This window comes from Toxorhynchites rutilus, chromosome 1 (genome assembly GCF_029784135.1).
Source record: "Toxorhynchites rutilus septentrionalis strain SRP chromosome 1, ASM2978413v1, whole genome shotgun sequence".
In the NCBI taxonomy this organism is placed as follows: domain Eukaryota; kingdom Metazoa; phylum Arthropoda; class Insecta; order Diptera; family Culicidae; genus Toxorhynchites; species Toxorhynchites rutilus.
The window spans coordinates 114,349,773-114,371,858 of record NC_073744.1 but is presented as its reverse complement, the minus strand read 5'-3'; the positions used below and the strand labels follow the sequence as shown (position 1 = coordinate 114,371,858).

Sequence of the window (22,086 nt, the reverse complement as noted above, 5' to 3'; positions counted from 1 at the left end):
ACGCATTTCGTGTGGTTCCTACTCAAGCAGCAACATGCTACATTGTCTTTGAGTTTATATAAATATTATATGTTCTAGGTCATCCAAAACTTTCTGAAATTCAGACTCATTGCTCAACCATTTCAACCCCGACTGGTGCAATGTTCATAATAAAAAAAAATACCCAAATTGGTTCATAGGACCCGTGTGCTATGCTGGTTTTGAGTTCGTATAAACATCAGATGTTATAAATCCCCTAAATCATTCTAAAGTTCTAAAGATCATAGGGTTAATGTGCTCCATTGACTTCAATCAATATGAATATGAAACTCAAGTAATCTTGCTTCCGTTTACATCAATTGATCGTTCGACGAAATGAAAATCCGAAAATCTCACGTGTCACAACATGCGGCGAAGATTATCTTTGAGTTACCTGAAAAGGAAAACCTGTACAATTAATTGGACCGGCTACATATTATATCTTTTTTCTTTTTCAATCGAAATGCAATCGCAACGATGAAAACTCAACTGTGGGAATTCTGAGAAAGTATCTGAGAATACTTCTCTAAAATCAATCGAAGACCGAGAGTTATCGTTTTTTTACGTAATAGCTATGTATAACAGTTATTACCTCCGTCCTCCTTAAGGGCTTTGGACCCTCTGCTAGGGACGTCGGTTAATCGTTCGATTAATTCAAATAATCTAATATCTGAAATTTTAATCGAGTTATTTTGTATCGAATAATTGAAAATCAAAATATGAATACATCGAATAATCTCTACCCTCTGCTCTGGTTGTCAATAGTATCAAGTTCCTTTTCTACTACCGAGATCCGTCATTCGTAGGCGGAGTTTTTTTATTCCACATTCTTCGTGAGTGCGAAAAAATTATAGGGGGTTGTGTACAAGACACGATCGCATTGTGGACGTAGAACTACGCTGCAATTTTATTCTGATCACATACAAAATTCCAGAATGATATTTACTTTCTTGGTGAATAAATGAGCGAAATTAATTCTTTCTGTTAATCTGAGTGGCAATGAAGGTATGGAAAAAAATAATTATCGAATTCAAAGAAACGACCACGTACATTTTGTTTATCGGCCAAAAAAAATGCCCTGTGCAAAATTTCAGCTCAATTGGACATGATTTAGGGATGCCTCAAAACGCTCAAAGCAATGATCATCGATTGTTCTTCATTCTTTTACGTCATCACATATCTTCGATTCGGATTGAGCTGTGGACGCGACAAAATTACAGTAGAATCCCCATTAATCCCCCACGAGCGGATGATCCGCGAAAGCGAGTAAATAATTTCAGAACGACCAAACCATTCTACTAAACAGTTATTTCTAAAATATCGCAGCATTCTAAAATAACATCCGAAGTTTTTAACAAGCGACTTGAATAAAATAACAGCGTAGTTCTACGTCAACAATGTGGTCGTGTCTTGGACATAACCTCCTGTATTTTTCCACACCTTCATTGCTACTCAGTCCCAGAAGGTCGATTTTCGGCCAAAATGTTTTTTTTTTTGATGACACCAGATTTCGACGTTGTATAGTTCACGAGCCGCTCATTTGAGCTGGTTCGTCACAAGGAGCGTACGATCCTCGGTTCTTGAAAAATGAGCCGCGGCTCTCAAATGAACGGCTCGATTGCGAGGCTAGAATGAAAATCCATTTCCCTTATTATTGATAAGAAACTTTAACCAGAATGAAAATTGGAAATGACATCTCATCTCTTTTGTGCTCTCACCTGGACGGCAGAGCATGAAATAGAAATGTTTCTCTTCTGCGTGTCAGTGCAAGCTAAAATGAAGGAAATTGAAAATGTGAGATGACAAATGGCTTCATTCTCTTTCCATTTCTCTTCGACCATGAGCAAACGATTATTTTTCCACGCCTGTAACCTATGTTTTTCGTATCATATAACCTATGATTGGTGGATGTAGTATAACCATTTTGCAACAAGTTATATTTTCATGTTTATCTTTTTCCAGAAAGTTTATTCGAGAGTATGTACCGTAGCTATGTAGAATTGATTTTAAAATATTGCTGGCAACTCTTTAGAATTGACAATCAGCAATTGGTCCTAGTTTGACAGTTTGACAATCGACCCCTCTAGTGATCCCCGATTTTTGAAATAAATCGTTCATCAGCTAATCGAATACTTTTCAGCAGTTTGTTATTCAATGCGATTAATCACCCCAAAAAATCGATTCATCGACACACTGAGAAAAATAATTAGTTAGACTAATATTTCTCATTTGCTTTCTACATCTGGAATAAAAAAAGTGTTCATTCCGCCTGAAAATTAATTTTTATCTTTTACGCTCCCCTAAACTCGTAAACGAAGCACAATGCCGTCAACGCGAATTGAGCTTCATTTAGGGGAGCGTCAAAGATAATGATTAATTTTCAGGATAAAACTGCAGCGTCCGTACGTTTTTTTTCTTTGGGTTTGGATCGATTAATCGACGCAAATTATTCGTTCGCTTCGATTATTGGTTTAATCGATTATCAATCGATTTCTGTAGGAAGTATTCGATTAATCGATTAATCGAACGATTATCGAAGATTACTAGACCCCTCTGTTGTCTGATTTCATTTCGGGTTTCAACGAGGTTTTCGATATGATCGTCTTTGGGCTGTGCAAAAATCTGTATGTTTAGAATTAGCAGATAAGTTATGCGGTATTTTTTAAATCGAGCAACAAACGATTCGACGTAAAATCGCACTGTTTTTGCCTTCCCGAACATTTGTTTTATGAATTGTAGGATGCGCTATATAATGTTTCAAATTATTAGTGATTAAAATTCATTGAATGCATTACAGTGTTTTTTATTTTGAATATTTTAGTCGTTAAAAAACAGCTTTTGTTATTTTTTCAATTTCAGAATTTGACCATTAATCGATTATATCGATTATATCGTATCGCATAACAAACAATCGAAAAAATTCAATTAACTTATGAACGATTAATTTAAAAAGATTGAACATCACTACTTATGTTGGCTTACAAGCTTGCTACAGGGTTACTTAAACTGGTTTTAATATAGATTTTTAATAACACTCGAATTGAACTCTACCTTTTTGTGTTTAGCAAAGATGTGTTTGAGGAAAATTAATGGGATTGTTACGACAGCTGTATTTTGACGGTTGCCAGACGAACTGTCATTGAGCGATCTGATGCTACTTTGATGCGAGATGGAAAATGAAAGGTGGGAAGATTTTTAAATCTGTGACGTCACAGATTTTGTTTATGTATGTTACTTTTCTTAAAATAGTCCACTACATAGGAAAAGTGTTGTTATTAAAAGTAAAAATAAGCAGATGAAATGAACAAATTAGTATTTTTTCTTAAATCAATGGTAGCGTTCAAAATCATAGGGGCCCAACTGAAATTTTAGCAGAAACTGAAATTTCAGTATTGTTGAGGTGTTCTAAACTTTATTTCAATTTTATTTTACTTCTCGTTACATCGACCAAAAACGTAAATGAACAAAGTCAGAGTCACAAAATCGTTTTTTCCTTTGGCGGAAAACATTTTACAGCGCATGAGAAAAAAGTAGCAAGTTTTTTTTCCGCGTAAAATGCACTTGAAAAATAAATTGAATAGACTCCATATGACCTAAATTGAGACGAAAAGTTTTCTGCTTCCGTCCTAGTTTTACACGAATCCCTAATTGTGGAAAAAGGAATTACAATTGCTAACAAGAGATAAACTACCATGAAGATGCTCTAAAATCCAAACATAGTAAAAATTAGAATACTAATTCTGATATAAGAAGAAATAACAAAAATGAAACATTTTGGTTCGTGACATGTTCTGTTTATTTTTCAAATGATGAATGTAACGCGAAAAATATTTTTTGGAAATATGTAATTATTTTCTGTATATCCTCTTTCAACGTTATTCGTTGACACATTCAATTTTGTACCATTTGAGTAACTGACTGTTATGCCTGGTATGTGAACTTCTTATCTTCCTGGCTACTAATACAATCAAAGTTTAACACAAGCAAAACCCGTGAATCTTCCCACCTTCTATTTTTCATCTCGACTTTGATGAGCAGGGTGGTATGAAGTGAACAGTGGCGTGGTTTGCCCCCTCAACAACTCGTCAATAACTTATTTTATTCAAATGCCTACTGTGATTCTCAGCGTAATTCAGTTAATTTTGATAAGACTTTTTTTTACTCGTGCAATCGATAGATAGCAGCTTTTTCAGGTGTCTACCGACGTTTCTAAGAAATTCGTCTTCTCAACGTTATGATACTTGCGCATTTCTTTAAGTTTTAAGGCACAAGTTGTGCTGCACTGAAATTTGGAGGCAAATGAACGCAAATGACGGACACAATTTCATCGTTATAGATAATGAAACGTACTGTTTTCAAACGAATTGGTGAAATTAAACCATTTATGATTCAAATGTCCATTCAATCGAATCTTTTAACGGGTCATCGTCAGTTTTAATGAATGCTACTCAATGGCAATGGCAAAATCATTTAAATTGATATACCTTTGCAGGGTGTAACTCGAATGGGAAGAAATATCATGTTTGTTTTGGTCCAAGAATACATTTTCGGTGAATAATTTGAGTCATTTTCAATTACCTACAGAGCCCAATCTGCGAACTCCCAATGCAAGCGATGGACGTTTGGCTTGATTTCTTGTGACACTACCATCTTCTAGAAACCTGTACGAGTGTACGCGTTATCGAAAAGTTTGTTAATTGTCATGTAGAGTGAATTCACTTTCCAATTTTGTTTCAAGATGGATAGCGTGCTCAGGAAGGACATTTTGAAGTCGCGAAGCAGTAAGCATTGTGTACACTTCAATTATTGGATGATAGTGGGTGAAATATTGTGGAAATGTTTCAACCGAGTTCACTATTACGTGTAATAAGAACGATCACGCTGTTCAAAACCGATTATAATATAAAAATGGTTTTCCTATAATTATACTTTCTCATATTTTCAAATATCTATGAACCATACACTTGATATTCCGTTACTATTGATTATACATTCCTCATTGAATTCCTTTCTCTGAATACCAAGTCTACAACAAACACTTCTGCTGCATCCAAATTCCTTTCTCCTCCATCTGACCCAAATATTCTCGAAAATGCCAGTATATCTAACACATACAACTATTCCAAAATGATAATTTTTTTGTCTTTCTACTCGCGGGCTAGTGAAGAAGAGATTTCATATAAAATTCAAAATTTCTCGTGATTTGTACCACGCACAGTCACGCGCTGACGGAACCAGGTTATGCTAATTTTCGGAGCGATCGATGTCAGCTGAAACGGTGTCTTAGGCATCTTAGTGGCGCATAACTAGTAAGCCACTAAGTTAGTGTGACCTAACAGCATCACGACAGAAAGAGTGCAGAGAGCAGCAGCGAGCAAAAAAAAAGTTCGCATGGCCTTAAATGTGGGCTCCGATGATGTAACTTTCCTTCTTTATCTCGTAACTAGTTGATGGTTTACTTTCACTGCTAGCTGGGTAATCGCCAGTTCAGTTCACTGCAGGCTGTCTGTGGTTTCAGGTTTTTTTTCTGAAACTCGATCTCAAGCTGCGCAGACATCTGCAAGGCGTATTGCGTGCTGAAACGCACGCCAGATTGTATTTTATCGTTGGCGCCATGCCTCGCAGGTTGCAATGTTTAATGGGTAGAAGGATTGAACAGTCTGTCTCTCGGATTTGCGGGAGAAAATTTCCCTTCAGCTGAAACGAATCTCTCGTTGCACCTTGTGTAAACAATTGAAGTTATGTAAATGTTGGAACAATATGAATCTGTGAACGAAATCGTTGATTGCGTTAATTGGGTAAACGAGTTTCTAGTGTGTCTACCCCACATAGGTTCAAATTTATGCATGTGCCACACGAGTTTGTTGACAGTCATGAGATGAATATACGGGATTTTTCTTGGATCCTGTTGACGTTACGAAAAACGTTGTACAACAGTCCCATATAGGACGAACACTGACGATGACTTCTGTTTTCCATCTCATTTCCACGATACCCTTCAATCCGAACCGTGCATCAGCCGAAAAAAAATGTCCCTCTGAGGTTCGTTCGTGTCTTCTCTCAAAAAGGTGACGAAATCACCATTTCACGACCTTGGTTGCACAAGGTACGTACGTTCGTACGTACAATCCAATGTGGTTTGTTTTGGCTTATTTCCTCTCTTGACGCGCAGCGACGGATGATAATTACATTGTGGTGACACGATAGAAAAGGGTGGGTAGAGGCCACGAGGAGAAAAGGAACAGCGTACGATCCCATGAACTGGAATTGGCATTCAATCCGCGTTGACGGCATTGAGCCTCGTATTACGAAATGGGGAGTAGGCATGACAATATGGGTTAGCAGAAGAAATGAACGTACTTTTAAAATAAAAATTATGAATGAAAATTATTTTTACCAAACCAAATTAGTACTCTATGTAAATAAAAATCACCTTTGCTTGCAAGTAGTGAAAAAATATCATACAAAAATTGTGTTTAAAGATAATTTTATATTATAATGGTAAGTTTTGGTGAGAATATCTGAAAATTCATAGAAAATAGTTTAAATTAGGGTCATAACAACGTACTTCTAGTAGGTAAATAACGCCAAGAAAAAAATTTCATACAAATTTTAGCAATTTAAAAGTGCCTTAGGGTCGACTAATCTGATAGAGAATAGTTGGCCTCATACAAACTAATATCGTATCCAGATGTCGACAACATTCCGCCGTCAACGCGAATAGGGTTCCGAATATGTCACACACAATTTGAGCGTGTGTGCCGACGCATGCTGCGATTGTTTTTTCTCGAATTTTGAACGAATATTCAAAACACTTTTCAATACATTGTTGCGAGTCTTGCACTGGACAAATAGACAGACCTACTGAGATCAATTGTGGCGGACATTGTTATGAAATTCTCCAAAGACTCCGCAGGCCGCGCTACTCGCGGAAAAAAAAAACTGGTTGGGTTGTGCAACTCCTTTACGGGCGCCGAGGGACGATCGCATGAGACGCGAGAGTCACTACGCTTCGAGCTACTCCATATGCACACGGGAGTTACATAACCCCTGGCGACGAGTTAGATCGAATCGCCGCCGCAAAGTGGACCGTATGGTCATAGGCGACTGAATGCCTGACGCTGTGAGAAGGAAGGTAAATCGAAGACACGACGTTCCTTAAAAAATACAGCGAACCGCTGACGGTTGAGATAAGTTTCCTTAAATCGGCACGGCGTTGAATTGATCAACCATGTTTGTTTGTTGAATGTGTGTAGAATGAATCCCCTTCCGATAGTCAACCTAGATCGAGTGAATTATATGATAAAACAGTAAATTACGCGTTTGCATGACTGTTTTGACAAATGATCCTTATAAATTTGTAGAATCTTCGATGACAGTGTTGATGATCCAGATTTGGCCTGAAAAGCCAGTGACAGTTCCAAGTGTTAATTAAGACGTGAATCAGTTAACCTTTGAATTTAATTGTGCCAGCCTCAATACTTCTGCGTACTCTAGTATATAAAGCAAAAAAAGGCGCCAATAAGACCGCGTCAGCTTCTGATTAATTCGGCCATTGCTCGCGAAATTGGATGACTCATGCTTGAAAGCAACCCAACTGAAACGGCAACGGAAGCGCAAGCGTAACATTCGGTGGCGAAGAATCGAGCCGTTGTTTTGCTTTATCTTTTTCTCGTACGAAACATACGACTATTATTCACTTATACCATAAATGAGGTGGTTCTAACAGCTGCTGCAGCAGCAACAACACAATCACAAACACTTCTCTGCACACCCACCAGCGTCGGTGTTGAACCATCAAGAAAAATTCTACCGTAAAGAGCTCAAGGTAAAGTACAACGCACTTCGCCGGTAAGCTCAATGTGATTAGAGTAACCTTACATTAACCGGCGCCGATCGTTGACCCATTTGCCCGGAGGAATTTCTTTCTCTTACTGCATCTTAATAACCGCGTAACTGTACCCTCCTGTATGGGGAGAGTTATCTTTGGGATTAACGGAAAGATGAAAGCCTTTCCGGGGTTCATAGATTATTGCTGTGTTTGCTTCCTGTGCAAATGAATATGGATGATTCAAATTGATATTCTGCGAGTTGAGAACATTTTATCTCAATTTCGGTGAAATTAAGCAGACAATTTAAACATTGAGATATGTTGTATAAACACATTTCGCTATCTGCCTTCGATATAATTGGCAAATAACTACATGAAAACTAGTCCCGATAACTTGTTATTTCTGATTGTCATCATCAATATACGAGGTCAACTTTTTTGAGGCTAATCGCAATAGTGAGAACCGGTCTCAACAAGAGCTTCGTGAACATCAGCTGGAAACTTGTTTCAAATTTTTGCTTTTAATTTTTCGTTCACTTGATTCTATCCGCTGCTGTGAACTAGCAATAGGAAAATTCCCTCAGCTATTACGGTGTGAGCAAACAGTTTCAAATGCGTGTGCCGACTCGCACTCGACACTATTCTTGAAGATATCAACGCATGTAATATAAACCAAACAGTGGATTCATTATGGCCTACAGCTTAATATCCAGAAATACACTCATAAAATACGCCCATAGATATACCACGCTTTGCAATTATTTCGCAACTCATTTAAATAGCGCGGAAGTGGAATTACATGTAGATGAGGGATTTCGCACCAACGCGTCTATGGGAAGGGAAGCACTCGCTCAGGATTTATTTATTTAAACTTTGTCTGAATTTTCATAAAACATCATTAAAAAAATTACAATATGATTATGGCCCAAATCATTCCATTTGCATCGCGTATCTCAAAGAAGCTAGATTTTTTTTTATTATTTATAATTCATACATGTTTAAGACAACTTCCTGAAAATCACCCATAGAAGAATTGGTTTCTAGGAGTTGCCTTATGTGAATAATATCGATTTATAAAAAAGTTAAATCTCGCCCTTTCCAAAAGATGGTCTAGAATTATTGTGGAAAAATGAAGTATTCAAAGATGCTCAATTAATCTGATATCTGAAGACACAAAAAAATTATATTTATTCTTGAAGGGTGCTTGCAACTCTAGTAGGAGGAGCTGGCGCGAAATGCCCCATATATAGAAATCTTCTTCGTGTGTCGTCTAGCGTTATTTGCAACACTATCAAGGTGCCGTATATCTCATCAGCTGTTGAACAACAAATATAGTTATCCAACAATGGAAGATAATAGCTTGAATTCGACCTTCGTCGCTAAACTTCACAAGCTAGACGCCAATAGAGTATAAGACAAGTCTATACCACGCTAGTTGTTGCATCTTAATTTGTTGTATATCGAGAAACATTTTTAATGGCGTCGCTATCCTGCCGTAATCTCGCAAAGTGACACAAGCGCCAGAGGTAAGAATTTTCAGTACGAGACTTTTTGTAAAATTGCATGTATAATAAGCATACGCGTACATTATGAAAATCTGATCTGTACAAAATATGTATTGTTGATGGAAACACATTGCCATCGGCTTGATTTTTGAAAAAATGCAGTTTTATTTAAGCTATGCCACCAACGCCAGTTTGTTGTGGAAACAGCAAATTTGAATCGCTGTTTCCACAACCGATGGGCGTTCATCCATCGGAGTATGTGAGAATCTGTTTCCAATTATTTTCTCCAACATGCTGCCGTTGAGCGAAGCATCAGGAAGAAAAATTCACACATTTTCCCAACTTTGTAGCATGCGTCGAACAGGTTAACGTAGCTGAGACCCCGATTATAATAATTATGGACAGCACCGATTTTTTCGAATTCAAAATGCAATTGAAACCATCCGTGTTAAATAATATAATGCCGTCCGAAATTATCCGAAATAAAACAGATACAGTTTACACGAGGATGTTTTGAGTTTTGTTACAAGATGCGTTTCGTTTCGTTTGGAGCATTGAGAAGAGTGCAGCTTTTCACCAAATTCGACATTTACCCTTCAATCAACACTCAGTTCAATTTATCCGATAGAGGAATTGAACAGGCGAGGAAAGTAAACATTCCCAAGAAGCTTTGTCCCTTGATGCCTGAAGAAAAAAGACCCTACATGTTAGAGAATCCTTGTAATCAACAATTAAATTGATGAGTTTGAACTATTTAGTTCTAATCTTTATGAGCTATATGTGAGAACAGCAAAACACTTCAATCAAGGATATCCTTTACTTTAAGATGAGTTTGATTTTATGAATTTAAAGTGCATGGTTTTGTGAGCTTCTTAGTACATGATTTGTAATTCTGAAATAAAATTGCTATTATAAAAGTAACATTATATGGGGATGGACTACTTTTGATTAAAATATTTGGCATGACAAGCTTCTCGGAAAAGTGTTTTTTACAAGAAAGAAGGCATGTGACTTTTATTATGCTAAACGTTAATTGCGGAAGATTTTTTTTTTTTTTAATTTAATTTATTTTCAACTGGCTCAGCAACGTTAAGCATCAATGAGCCGTGTTTATGTATAGGGAAAAGCCTCTGTGAGTAGAACTATGCAAATGTTCTTTCTCATAAAGGCATAAAAACCCTATGATTTTTTCAAGAAATAGAACAATATAAATAATTATACAACAATTCATTATGAAATATTATTTAAGACTTCTTCTTGAGGATTTTTTATAGAGAAAACCACCTCCTTGAAGATTGCGAGCAATTACGTGCATCTGAGTATTTTTGAGTTCTGAGGAAAATAGTTGAAGAAAAATGAAAACGTTAATAACCATATATTATTGATAAATAATAAAAATATTCATAACTAAAAACAAAAAAGTTGGAGAAGTAAACGATAATCAAAAATAAAAGAAAAATACACACATACTCATACTTGAAAGTGTATGGATTTGAGGAAGTAATAAATCAACATAATTGCATCGAGATTACGAGTAGCCAGAACGTCACGGATCGAAACATTGAGTGGCATTCCCTTTTTGCGAAAATTTTCTATTAAAGATAACCTTTTATTTTGAAATTCAGAGCAATACCATACAATGTGATCAATATCGTGGTAACCTGTACCACAAATACATAGGTTACTATCACTGATGTTAATTCGAAAAAGATGTGCATTCGAGGAATAATGATTAGACATGAATCTGCACACTACTCGAATGAAATCACGAGAATAATTATATCCTTTGAACCATGGTTTGAGGGAAACTTTAGGAATGATAGAATACAGCCACCGACCTTTATCACTACCATTCCAACTTGTCTGCCAACATTGAAGTGCACGTTTACGAGGAAAATGGAGATATTCATCAAAAGTAATTGGCCTATGAAATAACAGTCCTTCCGTAGCGCCCTTCTTAGCAAGAAGATCAGCTTTTTCATTTCCTGGTATCGAACAATGAGAGGGAATCCATACAAAAGTGATATTAAATGATCTACTTATCAAAACACTTAAAAGATGTTGGATTCCAGACAAGAAATACGAAGAATATCTAGACCTTACCGAACGAAGTGCCTCTAAAGAGCTGAGACTATCAGAAAAAATGTAAAAATGTTCAGGGGACAAGGTCTGAATATGTTGTAATGCAGTGTATATTGCAGCCAATTCCGCAACAAACACCGAACAGGGTAAACTAAGCTTACGGAATATGGAGAAGTTAATATTAAATACCCCAAAACCTGTGGAACCATTAAGACTAGATCCATCAGTAAAAAAAATTTTGGTTGAGTCAATATGTTTATATCTTGACAAGAAAATTGCAGGCATGACTATTTGGCGGAGATCACTGGAAATACCACTCACATAAACTTTCATTGACAAGTCAAAATTAATAGAAGGATTGAACAAAATTGAAGGAATGGTCTGGAAACCAAGTAAAGCAGATGGGCTTTCCAGGGTGAGAAATTCAAGATATAGCGACATTCGCTTAGATTGAGTGCCTAAGGTTAGCATTTTTTCAAAGTTTGTTATCACTATCGGATTGAGTGTTTCACAACGTATCAAAAAACGAAATGATAACTCGAAAAAGCGCACAGAAAGAGGAAGGATACCAGCTAAAATTTCTAGGCTCATTGTATGTGTTGACTGCATACATCTTAGAGCAATACGCAAACAGCGATATTGGATCCTTTCCAGTTGCATAATATGAGTACGGGCAGCGGACCTGAAGCAAAAACTTCCATACTCCATAACAGATAGAACGGTTGTTTTATACAACCTAATCAAATCGACGGGATGCGCCCCCCACCAAGTCCCTGTTATGGATCGGAGAAAATTTATTCGTTTCTGACATTTTTGTTTCAAGTAACCTATGTGTTTACCCCATGTGCCTCTAGAATCAAACACAACTCCTAAATACTTGAATGACGGCGAGTGCCTAATTGTTCTATCCAAAAGTTTAAGTTGCAATTGTGCGGGACGGTGTTTTCTTGAAAACACAACCATTTCTGACTTTTCAGAAGAAAACTCAATACCCAATTTACAAGCCCACTCAACCAAATTATCAAGAGAAATCTGCAAGGGATTATACAGATGAATACTGTCTTTGCCTGTTACCGACACTACACAATCATCTGCATATTGTCTCAAAGTACAGTTTCCTGATAAACAAACATCGATGTCATTTACATAAAAGTTGTAAAGGATTGGACTAAGACATGAGCCTTGAGGAAGGCCCATGTAGCTAATCCGTAAAACTGACGAAGAACCATGGGAAAAACTCATATGTTTTTCACGCATTAGGTTAAACAAAAAACTATTTAATTTTGGAGAAAACCCATTTAGATGAAGTTTTTCAAAAAGAACCTCAATGGAAACTGAATCAAACGCACCCTTGATATCTAGGAACACTGATGCCATTTGTTGCTTACTACACAAGGCTATGTCAACCTCTGATGAAAGCAGAGCAAGACAATCATTAGTTCCTTTACCTCTACGAAACCCGAACTGCGAAGGTGAGAGGAGGTTGTTGGATTCTATCCAGCTGTCTAAGCGACATAGAATCATTTTCTCTAATAATTTTCGAATGCAAGAGAGCATTGCAATTGGTCTATAAGAATTATAATCAGACGCAGGTTTACCAGGTTTCAGAATAGCTATAACTTTAATCTGTCGCCACTCATGCGGAACAACGTTCTGCTCAAGAAAAACATTGAACAATTTTAACAAACGTTTCTTCGCATTATCAGGTAGATTTTTCAATAAGTTGAATTTGATCCTATCTGACCCCGGCGCCGAATTGTTACATGACAGAAGTGCAAACGAAAATTCAGCCATACTGAACGGAGGCGCAATATCATCAGATGTCTCCAAGAAGGGAGGTGGAGCAGGTGCTGAGTCTGGACATATCTTCTTGGCAAAGTCAAAGATCCACCTTTCAGAATATTCAACTTGTTCATTTGAATGAGTTGAATTTCTCATTTGTCTGGCAACTCTCCAAAGAATGCTCAAGGAAGACTCTCGGGAAAGCCCATTCACAAAATTACGCCAATAGCCTCTCTTTTTGGCTTTTATGAAGCTTTTGAATTTACGCTCCAGATAAATGTAATTGTCGTAACGTTCGCAGGAGCCTGATTTACGCCAATTCTTGAAAGCATTCGATTTTTCTTTATAGAGATTTGTACAATCTTGATCCCACCACAGATTAGGAGAACGTCTGCGAAACGAATTCCCAGGAAAACGTTTCGTTTGGGCATCAATAGCACTGTCATGAATTAAACCAGCTAGAAAATTATATTCTTCTAACGGGGGTAACTCATTAACTAATGCCACTGATTCTGAAATAATTGAAGAATATCTCTTCCAATCAATGTTTCTAGATAAATCATGCTGAACATTTATGGTTTCAGACGATTTAGAATAATTTGAAATAGAAACGGTGATCGGCAAATGATCACTTCCATGTGGATCTTGGATAACCTTCCAATGACAATCTAATGATAAAGAGGAAGAACAAAGGGATAAATCTAAACGACTTGCGCGGCCTGATGAAGGAGCAATTCTTGTTATATCACCTGTATTTAAAACTGTCATGTTGAATTCATCGCAAAGATCATAAATAGAATTAGCTCTTCGATCATCAAAAGATTCACCCCAGCCAATGCCATGTGAGTTGAAATCTCCCAAAATAAGATGAGGTTGTGGAAGAAGCTCAATAATATTCACAAGGTTTCGATAATTAAGCATTGTACTTGGTGGAATATAAATAGAAGCAATGCACAAATCTCTACCCTTGATGCGTGCCTGACACGCAAGAATTTCAATTCCTGTGACTAAAGGCAGGGGAATCCTGTAAAATGGATAACATTTTCTAATACCTATGAGAACTCCTCCATAGGAATCATCACGGTCTAAACGAATAATATTGAAATCATGGATGTTTAATATATTGTCCGAACGAAGCCATGTTTCAGATAGAGCAAACACATCGCAATTCAAAAAAATGGAGCATTTGCTTGAAAGAGTCAAGTTTTGGAAGAAGACTTCTACAATTCCACTGTAGAATAGTAGAATTCCCTGACTCATCCAATAAATTAGGCATCGAAATTAATGAAGGAGAGGAGGGGCCACTTTGCAACCATTTGTTTAGCTAACTGACTGATAGTAGGAAGCCAAGCAGAAATGAGACATTTCAATGAATCTGAAATTCCGAAAATATCAAAGATCCATCTAACAATTGAAGAAAAGCAAATACCTCCTGAAAATGATTGGGATTCAGGAACCGATCGAGAAGCAAATCTGGGATGACTTGACAATTCAGGGAAATGAACGTCATAGTTAGAGGATCCCCAACCAGGAGGGTTACTGTTGGAAGGAGCAGAAAAATGAGAAGAAGCTTCTGGTTGATTAGAGGATAATCCTCTTTTTTTAGCAGGCTTGGAGGAGGAAGTATTTTTTCTCTTCCTGGTTCTTCCCGCGATTATTGGATCGAAAGTAGTATCCGATTCATCATCCTCTGATAAAGCAGAGAAACGATTTTCTGAAATCTCGGATACCTGAGCTGCCTTGAGTATATCAGCAAAGGATCGCTTAGAACGATCTTTAAGTGACTGTTTAAGTTTAATTGAACGGGATTTGTATTTTGGACAGTCTTTAACTGTGTGAGGAACACCTCCACAAAGAATGCATTCATCAGCATCCTTGTTGCAAATACTTTCATCATGATCGACTCCACACTTAGAACATTTAATTTTATTGCAACAGAAGGTTTTAGTGTGACCTAACTGTTTGCAATTAGTGCATGACATTATTTTGGGAGTAAATAATCGAACTGGAAGACGAAGCTTATCAATGAGCACATAATTTGGAAGAGCTGTGCCCTCGAAGGTGATTCTAAAAGAACCAGATGGGAAATATTTCTTCTCGTTGCCATCAATTATAAATGAATTCAGCGATCGAACTTCTAAAATTTTCACATGAGGAAGTTTTACATCATGAAAAATACCCTCTGCTTTTTCGAAATCTGCTAGTTGGAGAGATTTTTCCGAAACCACACCATCGATTTCAACAATGTGTGCCGGAATATACACTCGATATTCAGCAGTGAACAAAGAATTATTTACAACTGCGTTAGCGTCTTTACAATCCGAGAGCACAACACGAAGTTTGTCTTTATTAACTTTTGTAATCTCCAAGACACTTGAGTAATTAGATTTCAAGTCTTTACAAATTTGGGTCACTCTTAACGGTTTCCCTTTGGGACGGAAGAATACCACCCAACGATTTTTCGATGAACCCGAAACGTTCTGGTATTGTCGTATTCGAGAAAGATTCTTGGGAGGAATATTCTCAATGATTGGATGTTGAGGAGAATTAATTAGATTTTGAACCGAACTGAGTGAAACAGAATCAATTGTTGGCTGTGTCGAATTTAACTGTGATTGTTTTTTATTTTTCTTCGAAGGACGAACTTCAGAAAAACAATTACTAGGAGAAGCTACGATGCTCATATCAACATCGGAGGGTTCGTTCCCCTCCATTTAGATAGAATTGTGTAATAAAAATGAGAGCAGAGAGAGCATAAAATGCCTAACACTCACAGAATATAAAACTATTATTTTTGTATATATAAAAAAAATAAAATAAAATTAATTAATTAATTAAGTAACACAAAACAAAAACTTAGCTGTTTTATATTTTCCAGAGGCAGGGAATCTTCAGAAATCCTGCACCAAGGTTCAATACAGCGGGATGCTTCACACACACCGAAAAACACTTTAAAATTCAAAATTCGTATATCTTCTTCGGGGAATTCCACTCGCTAAACAAATGGCTCCAATAACTTCACAACTTCTTCGAGAAATAGTCTTCAAAACACTGAAATGACCTACAAGAAAAAAAAATCACGAAGAAAATCTGCAATATTCGTTTTGATGAAAATTATACGTCACCTTTATTCCACGGCTTGCTGATGTATGATCATTGCGGAAGATGTTGTTATGTGAAATTTGCTGTCCCTGCTCGTTCATCGTACTCAGTATCAGAACAGATAAAAAAATCACATCGTATCACTATCAAATTACGTCACAACATAGGGAAAATGGCGCTTGCGCCCCATCACAGTGGAAATGGCGCCACTCCGTTTTCAAGCTTTTACGGGGTCATTTTTCCACATTTCTGTAAATTTTCACAGTTGTTTGGAAGGTTTTGGTATTCTTTATCGATCTATAACAAAAAACGCAAAATGTCAATGTTGGCGCTTGCGTCACTTTGCGAGATTACGGCAGTATCATAGGCACTGTCCTTAAAAGCAGGCTAACCGCTATAGTTTATAGATTTTAGTCACTTGCTTTATGCAGTAATGTTACACTGTGTAACTCTCTTCTGTCTGATGCTGGAACGTCTCAATATCAAGAGACCCCTCGAACTGGATCAGCATCGGCTTACATAGTGGTTTCAGGATCGGCCTACTACAAGATAATTGGAGGGGCTCCGGGTTCAGAATTTAAAAAAACTCTCTCACCTTTGAAAAGACTCTGTTTATTTTCTGTCGAGCTGTCCTTTGATGACGAGAGAGAGAATGACGGATCCGACTTTTGACTGGTCGCTCTTTTGTCATCCAAGTATCCCCGGCAGTATCCAAGTATCCCCGGCAGGCCGGCACATGGAAGGTTGAACGTTGGTAGGTGTCTTCCCTCTTTGACAAATATCGTCAGGCTTAAAACGACGCCGGAGTAACAGTACGAAGACGGGGCCTCCTTTATTTTTATGGCTAGCTTGATCAGAGGATGATCACTGGTTCTCTTGTTTTTAAATTGGATTGTAGAGACTTTGAGCTATATGAGAATCATTCTGCTTTTTCCACCTTCCAAACCAGAACAACCACTCAAAGATACAAAATACTTGTAGGTAATTATTTCAGGTGAACGCAGGCGCCTTTTTTGGTTACCCAGGTATATAATACCAGGGTGTAAGTGTTTAAACCCTACATATTGAAGACAGTATCAAATGTACTGAATCAGGTTAGCCCTTTTTTAGGAAATCCAAAGTGTCTCTTTCTTTTCGGTGTCGTTTTGCAATACGATATATAGGCCACCGGTTAAACCGTACCTCTTTCGAAGGTCCGCAGTTCGCATGCATTCCGAGTCAACCAAGTATGTCCGATACGAAGACGTAAGAGAATTCGCTGGGATTCCGGTGTCGCATTAATACCTGTTAGATGCTCTTCAGTTTCTTGAATGATGGGGTGTTTGATCTTACAACCCTTTACACCTTTAAGGACGCTAGTGGTGGTCTACTTGGTCGAAAAGTGTGCCGGTCAACCGTGAGTTTGTCGATGGATCTACATCCAAGCTTCCATCGAACTCTTGGACAAACATCAGTGACACCACGCCTCTTTCCGTTAGCGGATTCATTCTCGATCTTTTTTAATTAGGTACAGCGCTCATTTTTTCTCATGCTATGGCTAACCCTTTCTCGCAATCCTCAGCAGGCTCTACCGTATATTCTCGCTACCATCATAAACATGAATTTCATCTACTTCTTCACTCAAAAGATATTATACATTATAGATATTACTACATTATTATTATTACAAACAAATTCACAAATAAGGAGACAATATTTCAGAGAATCAACGATCAATAAAAAAAACTAACATGGCATAAGAAATCTCAACTAAGTACAGGGATTTGCCTCTAATTCGACATCTAGCTAATTGGACAGACCTGTAATGCGACACGAATATAGGACATTCTTTGTGCTTTAGTCTTTACAATACGTTAAATTTTTAAGAGTATTTTCAACCTAGTTTATGTATTTTGCACACTTTTCTAATGGTTATTTGTTAAATTTTCAATGATTTTCTTGTTCTCCTGTTTTAACTTGTTTTTCACATTGTGTTGTGTTTAAATACAACAAAGCAATAAATACATTTGGAAGTCCATTAATAAAGGATACAATATGACAAATTCAGAATACCGACGTAAAGGTTCCTCGATGCGCTACCAAATTGGCCGGTACACCAGCACCAATGAAGTTGTCTGGCTTGTCTTTGGTTCCTCTATTCATGAACGGGATCCACCAGTTATAAATTTAATCGTCTATATTGAAAACGGCAAGCGCGAATTTTTCATCAACGGGACAGCAATGGAACGAAATTAATATTGTGTTTTTTATTTAATTTTCCTACTTTGCTACAAAAAATATTGCATTTTTCATTGGACATTTAACTTTCAAGATCAGACATGTCAGTTACGTTAATGAAATACATTGAATTGAGAAAAGGAATGGTTTGTTTTTTTGTGTATTATAGTGATTTTCATCACATTTAGGCTTGTTCGTCACTTTTTACTTCCATTTTTGGGAGAATGTCGGGAGTGAGAATTGAACTCGTGATCTCTGCGTGAGAGGTATGGATGTTACCACTATGCCAGATCGCCTCCAGGAATGGTTTGTTTTTTCCCCCTATTTTTGTATTGACAGCCAACAAGAATTTTGTCTTGACGGCCAACCATTCTACTAGTATGAAAACAAGAGTTACGGACGTTTCACGTCCGTTTATCGAATGGTAATGCATATCGTTTTATTCGTTCTATTTTATCGATCACATTCGATCAATTTTATAGATCGTTAAAACTATTCAAATGTTCAAATGCTGACAATATATTAGTTATTTTTATCTAACAGCCGACATATTCACTAGAAATTGTATATATGGCAGAACAAAGTTTGCTGGGTCAGTTAGTTCTCTCAAAAAATCAAATTATCTCGCGGTAAAAATGAAAGGGAACACAGCTCAATCGGACGATTCGTTTTTGAGTTATCATGGTTATAAAGGGTGTGTCACATCAAATTGCATCACGGAAAATACGCTGTAGCAATTCGCCCAGTAGACCGATCCTTTTGAAAAAATTTTAGACAGTAAAATAAAAACTATTAAACAACTTTTGGCATTTTCTTTTTATTCATACTTCGAGCCCAAGCCCGTATGCTCGCACCTTCCTCTTTACCCCGTCCATAAGGTTCTGTACAACGTCAGGTTGTAGTTTTTTTTTGAACAGAAATCCATTTTCTCTTGAAGTCCGCCTCCGATTTGACAACTTTTGGGTTCTTCCGGAAGGCCTGCTTCATAATCGCCCAATATTGCTCTATTGGGCGAAGCTCCGGCGCGTTGAGCGGGTTCATTTCCTTTGGCACGAAGGTGACCCCGTTGGCTTCGTACCACTCCAACACGTCTTTTGAATAGTGGCACGAAGCGAGATCCGGCCAGAAGATGGTCGGGCCCTCGTGCTGCTTCAATAGTGGTAGTAAGCGCTTCTGTAGGCACTCCTTAAGGTAAACCTGCCCGTTTACCGTGCCGGTCATCACGAAAGGGGCGCTCCGCTTTCCGCAAGAGCAGATCGCTTGCCACACCATGTACTTTTTGGCAAACTTGGATAGTTTCTGCTTGCGAATCTCCTCTGGAACGCTGAATTTGTCCTCTGCGGAGAAGAACAACAGGCCCAGCAGCTGACGAAAGTCCGCTTTTACGTAGGTTTCGTCGTCCATTACCAGACAATGCGGCTTCGTCAGCATTTCGGTGTACAGCTTCCGGGCTCGCGTCTTCCCCACCATGTTTTGCCTTTCGTCGCGGTTAGGAGCCTTCTGAACCTTGTATGTACGCAGGCCCTCCCGCTGCTTGGTCCGCTGGACGAATGAACTTGACAAATTCAGCTTATTGGCGACATCCCGGACCGAACTTCTCGGATCACGTCTAAACTGCTTAACTACGCGCTTGTGATCTTTTTCACTGACGGAGCATCCATTTTTGCCGTTCTTCACCTTCCGGTCGATGGTTAGGTTCTCGAAGTATCGTTTTAGTACTCTGCTGACCGTGGATGGGACGATTCCCAGCATCTTACCGATGTCCCGATGTGACAACTCCGGATTCTCGAAATGAGTGCACAGGATTAATTCACGACGCTCTTTTTCGTTCGACGACATTTTTCCAAATTTACGAAAAACTGTCAGTGAAGCATGGCCAACGTGATCTATACACTCTTATCTGATTATAAGCGAAAGCTGAAGATATAATTCCTAAAAATTAAATTTCTACAGCGTTTTTTCCGTGATGCAATTTGATGTAACACACCCTTTAGCATCAATAGTTTTTGGATTTATGTCGTGAATACATACAGACATACAGGCATACAAACCTTCGTATTTGTATATTACAACCCCCTTCCTCCTTGAGATGCAGTCAAGTGCTCGAGACTCAAGCGGTTTGTTTAGGTTATGTTTGAATATGTATTGAAGAAATGTTTGAACTGAAAGTGTTGTTGTTTATGGCGCTGTTAGTTGTGTATATGTACCCCCTAAAAGTCGATACCTCGCTGGCGGAGGCTCCTGGAATTTATCCGGGAGCTACAGGGCCTATTTGGCGGAAATTTGGCTGGAATATCCAAAAAGGTATTCTCTGAATCAGGGCTCATTAAAGTCATATTCAACTGAGGATAGTCAGAGGACTATGCAGAAATTCGCCTCCGCATTCAATTGGTAATGAGTATTTAATTGGTAATAATTCGGGCGTTTAGTGGCTATCTCACTCTACAGCTTGACTATCTCATTTCATTCTTCGCCATCAAATGGACTTCAATATGCAATTGAAGTTACTCCCCCCAAAATGAATTCGTCTCTTTCTCTCATGTATCACATAACCATGTATCGATGTTTGAGTTCGTATAAGAGACCTCTAGAGAGAAGAGAGAACACCACCTTTGGGAGATCGTGTCCTATATGTCGAAACACTTCCGATTGAACAGGCCGAGTCATAGTTTTTCATGTACACCAAAGCCTTGCCTGTTATTCCACCACAAGTGGATATCAAATTTGAAGCACTGCAACAGCACTTACATTGTTAATAAAATTTCTGAAATTACTCACATTTGCTTACAATTCAGGCGCCATTTATATCAATTCTGCATTGTTGAAAAAAGCTAACAAATCTTACACACATTAATTTGCTATGTAATTTTTCCTGTAGCGCTATTACATACACAATACATAATACAGGGTCTTTCAGATTAAACGCTCACGCAACAAATTTTTATAACTTCTACAAGAGTGAACCGATTGTTACTTTAAAAAAACGAAAATAAAGCTTATTTTAGGACATTTTCGATGTAACCACTCCTTTTCTGATAACGCCTTTCAAACGGTGAATAAAATTCTTCATGCACAACTCCAACATTACGACTTCGATGCTGTTGAAAATCCGAGTTATTTCTTCTTTAAGTTCCTCCAAATTTTGTGGCTTATTAACATAGTAACGGCCCTTCACGTACCCCCAGAGGAAGTAATCGACGACGAGAAATGTTGAATTTCTTACCATAAGAGTACAAAGTTTCATTAAGGCTTCGGTTGCTCGAGTAATACGATTTCACTAAAATACACGTTCTTGTAAATTGTACATCTTGACACTAAAAACCATCCGATCAGACTGAACGAGTAGCCGAATATTATCGTTCCGAAGTGGGGAATGCAGTGTTAGCATCGACGGAGCGAAAAAAAATTCTATAAGGAACTATTCGATTTTTTTGCGTGAGCGTTTAATCTGAAAGACCCTGTAAATATATTTTTATGCTACTTCAAAGGTGGCTTCATAATGCCTTTCTCATAAAAGTCTTCGTCTTGCCTCTCAAAACTCTAGTAATC

The 22,086-nt window shown here is 37.8% G+C and overlaps 1 protein-coding gene across 1 annotated transcript in view; it reads left to right on the top strand.

Moving 5' to 3' along the window:
• LOC129777462 (uncharacterized) overlaps window positions 1-22,086 on the top strand; it is a 64,770-nt gene that overhangs the window by 2,147 nt on the left and 40,537 nt on the right. The gene's annotated exons all lie outside the window — the stretch shown is intronic.